This window comes from Chaetodon trifascialis, chromosome 3 (genome assembly GCF_039877785.1).
Source record: "Chaetodon trifascialis isolate fChaTrf1 chromosome 3, fChaTrf1.hap1, whole genome shotgun sequence".
In the NCBI taxonomy this organism is placed as follows: Eukaryota; Metazoa; Chordata; class Actinopteri; order Chaetodontiformes; family Chaetodontidae; genus Chaetodon; species Chaetodon trifascialis.
The window spans coordinates 16501884-16512744 of record NC_092058.1 but is presented as its reverse complement, the minus strand read 5'-3'; positions in this window follow the sequence as shown (position 1 = coordinate 16512744).

The following is a 10861-nucleotide window of genomic DNA, read 5'->3' as shown; positions in this document are numbered from 1 at the left end:
CGAAGACAGTTAGAGACAGATCTTAGCTGAAGCCTGCTTGACTGTCAACAAAGGAGGACCCACACACGCATGAGGGGGTGGACAAAATAGCAGGAACACTTGTATTTACCATACAGTATGAATGCAATAAACCCTTCATTTGCAGAGATTGTCAAAGTTAATGGTTGTGTTAGAGCGATGCTGTCTGGCATCAAATAAGCATAAGAGAAAGTAATAGGCAAAACCATGAATTTGAAACAACAATGAAAGAAGCATCACAAACAGCAGTATGGCGAGTGCATTTCAAAAGCGGCATATATATCAAACAGATGTCTCAGCATATCTGTGAGTCCTAAGCTGATGCTTTGATTTGAAGTTCTTTATACTCCCTAATGTTTGAAACATTATAGTTCAAATGGATTCATGATGTGAAGATTTGATACAACCACTCATTTGTAGTCAAATACTGTACAGGACCACAAAAACCTCAGCATAGCTGTACTATTCTTGTCCTAAATGAGAGCTATGAAGAGGAGGTGCGTTGTTTGTGAACAGCTTACTTTCCTGTTGACCACAAGAAAAGAATTTAGCCAGTATATCGTTAAAATAGGGACTGTTCAGCTGAGATCCAAAGGGGGAAAACTGAGGTTGTATCAAGGTTGTATTTATGAAGACAGCGGCCATTAGCAATATATTTTCTTTCTTTCTTTCTTTCTTTCTTTCTTTCTTTCTTTCTTTCTTTCTTTCTTTCTTTCTTTCTTTCTTTCTTTCTTTCTTTCAAAGCAGTGTTAATTTTATCAACAAATATTCAGATGATAAGTATTCGTTGACGTCATTGTATTGCATGACTAAAGTGTAATAAAAATGTTAATTAAAAAAAAAATACTGATAACAAAAATTACAGTGAAATCTGTGTTCATTACGCCCTGACAACTAAAGACGAGATGAAAAAGTTGTCTGTGTTCGGGACGGACGACCTGGTTGTTGTTTTCATTTTTGCCAATCACCTCTTCAAGTGCAAGTCAAATTCTCTCACTGCCCCATCTCATTGGATGTCTTTTCCCCCTGCTTGGTGCCCGCTGATAGATAACAACAAGGCAAGCTAACGTTCACATGTCGTCTAATCTAGCTAGCTTAAAGCTGAAAGAAACAATAAAAACCTATGGGATGAGCTGAGTCGCTGTGCAGAGGCTTGTAACTCTGTACCCCAGGACCTTAATGTCCAGCGAGCCGCCCTTCAAGAAGAGTGGGATGCCATGCCTCAGCAGACAAAAAGTCAACTTGTGAACAGCATGAGACATCGTTGTAATTTTTAAAGAATAAAAATGAATTTGAAATTCTCGTCAAAATTAAAACTTTCTTTCTTTCTTTCTTTCTTTCTTTCTTTCTTTCTTTCTTTCTTTCTTTCTTTCTTTCAGGAGCGTAGTTAAAGGTGATCAGTCAACAGGATATCGTAAAAAGTCAGCGAAGCATTTCTCACATGGATGAAAGAAAAAGACGGCACACACAGTGTAGCAGAAAGTAGCTCGGTCTGTCAGAGTACTCTCTGATAACAGATGCCCACAGTGTTGTGGCACAAGGGAAAAGATAAGTGAGAAGTTGCTACAACAGAGGGTTTTATCTAAGGTTTTGTCTGTTGATAGCGAGGTTCTTCATTTGGTTCTTTCACAGCAGGACACAGATGTGCAGAGGCCAATGCAACCTCTCAGGGGACATCACTGACATTCTTTCTGAAGCAGTGTCCACACCTGGCAGGTTCTTGACATTTTTGGACATCAACTCTAGAAGCAGACAAAGGACTTTAAAGGTCAACAGCCCCAGGCAACATGGACAATAAATATGGTGGTAAACAGAAAAACAGGTGTCACTTGTCATCACCACGGTGACAGTATGAGTAAAGCAACAACAATGTAGCTGCAATAAAGCAAGTTTGATCCAAAACGGAAGTCTAAGTGGGACCAAAAAAGCAATGCTTATTTGCTTTGGATGAGAATAAGATGAAAAGATTGATACCACTCTGCACTTTGGACTGAGTGAAACAACGAGCCTGCTGTCCAACGTGAGCAAACGCCTCCCACCGGCACCTCAAAGTTGTATCTAACTTGTTCAATCCGCACAAAAACAAAATATATGCAGTACAATTTGCCGTAGCCAGTTGACACTCCAGGAAGTAAATTCTACTACCCAAGCAATAGACTGTTACATAACCCCTTCAATTGTTGTTTTATTTTTATTTTTTTAAACAGATAAACATCATCATCAGAGAGCTTCAGGAGGTGTTTGTAGCTGCTGGCTCCAGCTTCACACTGAACACACAAACATGAAAGTGGTACTGATCTTCTCATCAAACTCTCAGGAAGAGCACACATTTCCAACCATCCATCCATTTTCTAGTTTCTAGTAGCCAGTTGATTGCAGGGTACAAACACACAACCATTCACACTCACACCTAGGGGCAATTTTACAGTCACCAATCAACCTAATGAGCATGTTTTTGGTCTGTGGGAGGAAGCCGGAGCACCCGGGGACTGCATGGGAAGAACATGCAAAGTTCACACAGAAAGGCCTGACCTGGGAATCGAACCGGCAACCTTGTTGCTATGAGGCACACACACTACCTGCTGCGCCACCGTGCAGCCCGCACACATTTCCCACAATGTCAAAATTTTCCTCAAAGTCATTAAAAGACTGCTATATTTTTTTCTTATATTTTGGCAATTTTAAATCTTTTTATACTTCCAAGTATGTACCAAGTATGACAGGAAATGAGGGAGAGAGAGAGAGAGAGAGAGAGAGAGAGAGAGAGAGAGAGAGAGAGAGAGAGAGAGAGAGAGAGAGAGAGAGAGAGAGATGGGATCATGTAACAAAAAAAGAACAAATTATTTCACATTTACTGCGCGTGTACTGTGTAAAAGTAGATGTTTTATGTTGGCAGTATCTAATGTAGTGATAATATTCACCCAAGCAGAGTGGACATTGAACTGAATTAACTTTAAACTCTCATTTACAGTATTTATTAGTCTCAATCAACAGAGGCAGCATATTTTCCTACAGTCTCTTGGTTTTAAGCAATGGCCGCTTTAATGACAGCCGCAGTCTGGTCTATCTCGAGTTTACACACCCTTAACACATCGCTCCTCTTTGCTTTGACTTCGGTGTGCCGTGAAGAAATGTTGAATTCGTTTGACCGTCTTTCTTTTCTTCTTCTGCTTTTTTTTGGTCTCACATTCATCTCATTCCTTGTTTGTCTCGGAGAGTCCGTCATCCTCTGATACAAGAGATGAGCATTACGCTTTCTTGTTCTGTACGCCCTCCACCCAAACCAGGTCACCCACATACACAATCCCTCGCTGTCTCCATAAGTGGGATCAAACGACTCACATTCACATCTGACCTGTGTTTGTTTTATGTGTGCTTGACTTGTTTTGTTTGTGTTTGGCCTTTAAGATAATCACAGTAGTAGATTACTGGGAATCCTGATGTAGGCAGGTAATACCGGTTGTCAGTGGCTTTGGAAAGTCCATAATCTGATGTTTACAGCGATGGGATAGTACTACGTTCTCTGCCATGTCCCACCTCCCAGGATTGTCCATGAGATTCTTGAGGGAAGGGGGGAGGGGGGCATGCATCCACACAAGAACCCGAGTGGGAATGAAAAGTCATAAGACCACCATGAGACCAAACAGTGTGAGTCACTCCCTGCTCAGCTGTGCAATTCGTCTTCCTCTGTTTTCTGTCTGCTGTCACTCTGGAGAAACCACAGCAGTACAACACTCATCTTTCAAGACAAACTTGTTTAGACGTCTCCGTCTTTACATCTGCGTCTCTCTACAAGTTCCCTTGCTTTTGTATTTTCTGATCCTCTAATGACTGATTTTGATTATACTGTGGACTGTTTGTGTTCACTGGCGGCTTACTGTTGACCTGTTGTCTGAGCAGCCTCTGATCCAGGAGGTCGTCTCTGCGGAGAACAGCTGTTCTGATCTCTTGGCGACCCACAGACTGCTGATATACATCACCGCCACAGTAATACAGTATCTGCCATTCTATAGGTCAGTGGTTAAGGTCGGTGGGTTTTAACTGGTGGATTTGACATCCCCTTAATCCACTATGGTGATCCAGCAGACAGAAGAACATTGTGTCCTCGACTTCATGCTCCAAGTTACATAAACATCTACAGATCAAAGACAACTAACTCCTCCCAGCAGACGTTTTCTCACACAGATTTAGAGGGTTAATGAGGAACAGCTCAGCTCTTCAGCTTTAAATAGACACGGTAGGTTCATTCCAGCAGTTGCGTTAAATATGGAGGAAAAGTCTCTTTAAGCGAAGCTGAACATTTACCCTAGTTGTGTCATTCATATCCAAATAATTGGAATAAGAGAGCCAAAACTGAGAGTCTACAGCCATTCTAGCACCTCTGTGAGGCTGTATTTAGGTGCAGTGGTGCTTTGAGCCCAATGTTAGCCTGATTACATGTTCACAATAACAGTGTTTGCATGCTGATGTTTAGCAGGTATAATGTTTGCCATGATCACCATCTTAGTTCAGCGTGTGAGCATGCTAACATTGCTAATTAGCATTAAATGAAGCACAACTGAGAAAGAGGGAGATGTCATTAGTTTTTATGTTCAATTCAATCACACACCAAAGCAGGTTGGACACAATAAATTTAGACTTGATGGCACTCAAAATGTCAAACGCTAATCTTATAGGGGGACAAGAATGTCTGCTGGTAATTGAATCACCAAAGTCAGTAAGATACACTTTGGGAACCATAGATGTCAGTTTCATAGCGATCTATCCAAGAGAAATTGAGATATCAGTCTGGATCAAAGTGATGGGTTGACTGAGATGATCATGGCTGCAGCCATGCAGCTAGCATGGCTAAGACAGGTCACTATCCATATGCTTTTAATCCAGCTCTATTCATAGAAAGACAGAGTGGACAGTGTGAGGGGGATACAGAAAAAAGTGACATGGGACATCTAAATTGGAGATAAAGCTTGGCAAATAATAGCACCTTTAAGTCCCAGAGGGCTGGGGGAAGCTGTTTGCTGTTTCTGCTTTTGTCATCCTGCTAATCTCACTCTAACAGCTGTGCTCAGTGCAGCGTCAATGCATCTGTTATGTAATCTGTTTAAAGGTTCCTGACATGAGATGTGTTCTGAACAAAATGAAATGTAAAATGTCTTGAAAGAGCAGTTGTTCCTCGCTGATAACGTTAATGTGAAGGACAAAACTATTACTTGTTGCAAAAGCTTCAATAAATAGATTCAACAAAGGTGTACAGCTTTATCTGAGCGGAATACATCAAATATTTCTAAAAATCACTCCATACACTACAACACACAATGAAAACCTACTTTGTCTTGTGAAAGCAAAACGAGCTGAAAACGAACAAGCCATAATGACAGTTAACCATTGTCAGTGAGCGCTGCTATAATCTTTATTACAGTAATTTAAAAGTATCCAGTGACATAATTATGCTGCAAATGAATGAGAACAGCTACTGAGGACTTTTCACTGAAACACACCTCCTCTACCCATGTACAGACACACTCATTCATTATAATTCATCAACAGTTGCTGCAATTACTTCAGGGAAAATGTCTACTGTTACAGCATGTATGTGGTGGAAAATGTATGTCAGAAAGATAAATGGAGTCATGACTTCACCAGCAGAGGACCAAAACAATCCCACTGAGTGACAAACCTCAACATAACCCTGCAAGAATGAATCTTAACTGGTCAGTAGTCATCAGGCTCAGTCCAGATTATTCCAGAGTCCAAACTGCACTAACAGCTCTGTCTGCATGTCTTGTCTGGTCTGGGTTTTTTAAGGACACACACTCACACACTTCACTTCGCTTGCTGCAGGGAGAATGAGTATGCGTATGCTGAAATATGAACACAAATATGCCAAATATTCCCCCCTCGTCTTATTGGGTGATTAGACCGGCAGGATGAGAGTTTTAAAACACGCACGCAGGATTCACTCAGTCATGCACATCATGCTCACATACTTGCTCACGCTCACATCAAGTGCTGAGAAATGTCCTCTTCACAGTGGATGGGATGGGAACAGTGACTGGAGTGACATTAAAGTCTACAGGTCTGAATACTTGACGCCAACAGTGAGGGGGCTCTTTTATGTTGTGTTGAGTCCACTTGTCCTCATAGAGAGCAAAGTCACAGCAAACCAGCATAAAGTTATTCTGTTTGATCAGTTTTAGCCTAGCATGCAACGTTTCTGTCCAAGAAGAAAATGATTCTGGAAATGATGGGAATCAAACATCATGACCTTTGCAGTGACCAGAACTAAACCCAATTGAACACCTGTAGATTTTGGGCTGATGTGATGGAGAGCGGCATAGCAAACACATTTGTGTTATCTGCTTCTTTTCAGAAGATTAAACTCCAGCAGACTAGGATTACATATGATCTGATGGCCAAGATCAGATCTGAAATGATGAACTAGTTAGTTGATCAACAAAAAAAATGACCTTTTTTTTTTGATCGAATTCATTTTTGTCATTCATCAAACATTTGCACAAATGTCAGTTCACAGTTCAACAGTGAAGGCTTGATGCGACCTGGTACATTTCTGACACACTGTATGCTGTCGTTTTTTTTATTCTCTACTGTATCACCTATCTGTATAAATGTGTGGAATAGATTATGTGATATATATGATATATTGTTGAACAGACAACAAACCCCTGCTGATCTGGTGACATATATAATGCCCTGATGGCAGCTGTTGAGAAATAAGACAAAACATTCTGTAAAACCACTGAGGAGTTACATAATCCCAGCGCTAACTGGGATCCTGTCCAAAGGAAAACTGAGAATCAGATAAACATACTCCCTCAACTCTATATGTACACTGTGTATGTAAGATCAAGATTCATTGCTCATTGAACGAGTTCACCAAATGGGATTTGAGAAAAAAAATCTATCTATCTATCTATCTATCTATCTATCTATCTATCTATCTATCTATCTATCTATCTATCTATCTATCTATCTATCTATCTATCTATCTATCTATCTATCTATCTATCTATCTATCTATCTATCTGTCTGTCTGTCTGTCTGTCTGTCTGTCTAGCCGATACCTTATAAGGTCATTCATTTCAGCTGATGTTCATTAGGCCTTCAGGGACAAAGGTTGAAGAGGTAATAAGCCTCTACATTAAGATATTGTGAGCAGGGTTACTAGTAAAGAGGTAAAGCTGTGGTACAACAGGCCTGATAGGAAAATGGGCCAACAGTTGTGAGAGTAGAGCACAGTGTGTTCAGGTTTATTGTATCATAAATCCTCCCTCTGATCAACTGTCATTTTATTCCTCCTGATGGCCGTGTGTTGTTATCTGATCGATCTGTTGACCAGGGTTCAAGGAGGACTTGCATAAGAGGCTGTGACATCACAGTCTTTGAACATATGACATGTTGTGTGTGGTCCTTGTAGGAACATCACAGCACAGTTGTTTGGAGAGCAATAACCCATAATTTCTTTTATGGTTGCAGTTACACCGTCCCAGAAGGGCTCTCATTCGGTTAGTATGGTTGGCCTCCAGGTCGCCACGTGGCTGCTGGGTGGTCAGCTGTCTGCTTTTGATCTGGGGTGTTATGAAGAACCTGGTCAGACTCTTCCAGCCAAACTCTCTCCATACTCATGTGTTAGTGGTAGTTTCTATGTAAAGCATAGATAAAAAACAAAAAGACAGAACGCAGTCATTTGCAAACAAACTGTGTTTACCAACAACGATTTTACAAAGTGTTCCTGACTCCATGTCGTAATATGCTTTATACACTCTTGTGTTCACAGAGTGGTGAACCTCGCTCCATCCTCACTTGTGAACAACTGAGCCTTTCCAGGATGCCCCTTTCATACCCAGTCACGATACTATCACCTGTTACCAATCAACCTGTTTACCTGTGGAACGTTCCAAACAGGTGTTTTTGGAGCATTCCACAGCTTTCCCAGTTTTTAGTCGCTCCTGTCCAAACGTGTTTAAAACATTTTGCTGCATCAAATTCAGAGTAAGCAGATATTTACAAAAATCGATGAAGTCAGTGATGTCAAACATTAAGTATATCATCTTTGTACTGTTTTCAATTGATTATATGTCAAAAAGGATTTATGTTTTACACAGCACCCCTGAACCTTTTTGAAATTGGGGTTGTAAAAGGCTGAAATGACATGAGGTCTGGCGTGATTGTATGCATCCACAGCAATTTAAATCATACTGTTTATACCCAGCACCTCTTTCATAGAATAATCATGTAAAAGAAATATCCTTTTTCCAGACCATATTTTACCTTTAGGTCTTGAAAGCTCGTATACCATAGAGAACCAAACAATCCCACTGAGTGACAAACCTCAACATAACCCTGCAAGAATGAATCTTAACTGGTCAGTAGTCATCAGGCTCAGTCCAGATTATTCCAGAGCCCAAACTGCACTAACAGCTCTGTCTGCATGTCTTGTCTGGTCTGGGTTTTTTTAAGGACACACACTCACACACTTCACTACGCTTGCTGCAGGGAGAATGAGTATGCGTATGCTGAAATATGAATACAAATATGCCATATATTCCCCCCTCGTCTTATTAGGTGGTTAGACTGGCAGGGTAAGAGTTTTAAAACACGCACGCAGGATTCACTCAGTCATGTACATCATGCTCACATACTTGCTCATGCTCACATCAAGTGCTGAGAAATGTCCTCTTCACAGTGGATGGGATGGGAACAGTGACTGGAGTGACATTAAAGTCTACAGGTCTGAATACTTGACGCCAACAGTGAGGGGGCTCTTTTATGTTGTGTTGAGTCCACTTGCAAAGCTCATATACTTCCAGACTCATACACCTCTGGTCAAAATACTTTTCATATGACACAAACTCATACCTCCCTGTGTCGCTGTGCTCCTGTCTGGGTTATTTTAAGCTCACATACAATTCTCTGCTGTTGCTGAGGGGAGGGGGAGAGGGCACATGCTGTACTGCACATTTTCACATCCTATTTCCCTGCATGGTTTCACAGAGAAGTGACTTCTCTTTCTCAGCCTGAGAGCGTGTCTTCAACAGAATGCCTTTTAAAGCCATCAGGCTGACAAGCTCAGGTAGACAGAATGACAAATAATCAGGTAAGAATTCCAACCTTTGAACTGTGATGACTGTCATGCAATGTGATCAGACAGCACCGTGTATGCACTGCAGGCCCCCTTCTGGCAAACACTAACACCTGTGTGTGCAGTCCCACGTAAGAGCTGTGCATGCATGTGTTATCATCAGAGCCAGATTTATCAAACCGGCTCTGACATCATAACTTGCACTTTCCTGAGTGCTTATTGGGGTCAATCAGGCTTTACTACATCTCATAGTACACAGCAAAACCACTATGTTGAGCAAATAACTGATCACACTTGCAATAATCCTGAGTGCAGTGCTGTGCCAAATGGTGATTTTCTTGCAAGACTCTGGAAATCAAGAAAGCCTCCTAATCCAATGAAAATCAAACTGATGCCTTTTGGGTCATTTACTCCAAAGCATGACATCAGTTTAAATTAGTTCTATTCCAGGTGTCCTTTGTTCAGGTTATACTAATATTTTCATGTGAGCAATGAGGCCAAACCACCCCTGCATTTCCTGCTGCCAAAAATACTGCTGCTGTTGCCATAGTAATGTGTCAATGTTAAAAAAAAGTTCAGTCACCAAGGTAACTGTCTCTGTCCCACTCAAGCACACCTACATGCATACAACACAGACACAACACAGACAGACAAGCCCATTCATCTGGGGGGTGGGGGGTGGGGGGGTGGGGGATAAAACAGAGCAAATGAAGTGATGAAATGTCTCGGTCCACAGGGGACAGAGCACAGTCTTCTTTCATCATTCAGTCAGATTTGTGGGCTTCATCATTAAAACCATGTGAACAAGCTTGAGCTGGTGCCATAGTGAAGCAAAACATATTCATCTAAATCTGTTTTGTAGCAGGCAGCAGATGAGCGGGGGATATTTGGTTATTTTTAGATCTGAAAAGAGGAAACTATAATCCCTCTCATCTCGTGCCTCATGCTGGCATCTGTCCTGAACTGCCCGTCTCTCCCTTCGCCTTCCTCTGATGAGTTCACTGCACCAAACTGCACCAAACATCACAGACGGGCCGACAGATAAGAGATAAATCCTCACAAATATCAAGAGAATGTCTTGACAGCTCTGCAGTCATAACCGGTTTTGATGATCTGCCCATATGTATGGTGTTTGGGAATGAATTTTTGTTTATTTGCATGCATGAATAATTTTGTAACTGAATATTGCCCATGAAGTGTGGATATGTGGGACATATTAAGGCTTTGAGTCACAGCCAGTTGTCACTGACCTGCGGGTGTGATGATGGATGGCAGACGATTGCTGGTTGAAACCCCTGAAGGCCTGCAGTGTGTTTATTGGGCATCATTAGTCAGACCAGTGTGTCCTGTCAGCTAATATAGACAAACAAGTGTCGTTTGCAGCACACACACAAACATCAGAAAGACTATAAATCCTGGTATCATATTTCAGTTTTTAAAAATAAAATATTTGTTCACTCCACTATGAGAAAGTCTGTGTATTCTTTGACAGCCTAGGTGTAGGTATACTTTCCACACTGCCATGGGCTTACCCTCCTTAGCTCAGAGTGCTTTCCGTTGCTGGAAAGCCGATTAGGCTGACCATAAAGCTGCTGGTTTTGACAGGCAGCATCTTTCAGGGTGCATGCTGTGTATTGAAAAAACAGAGGTCATCTGAGGTTGTTGCTTTGGAGCTGTTTGTGCGTGTAGCTGCTGGCTAACACCTTGTAATGCTTCCTACTTAATGGAAGTTTTTCTTCTTTT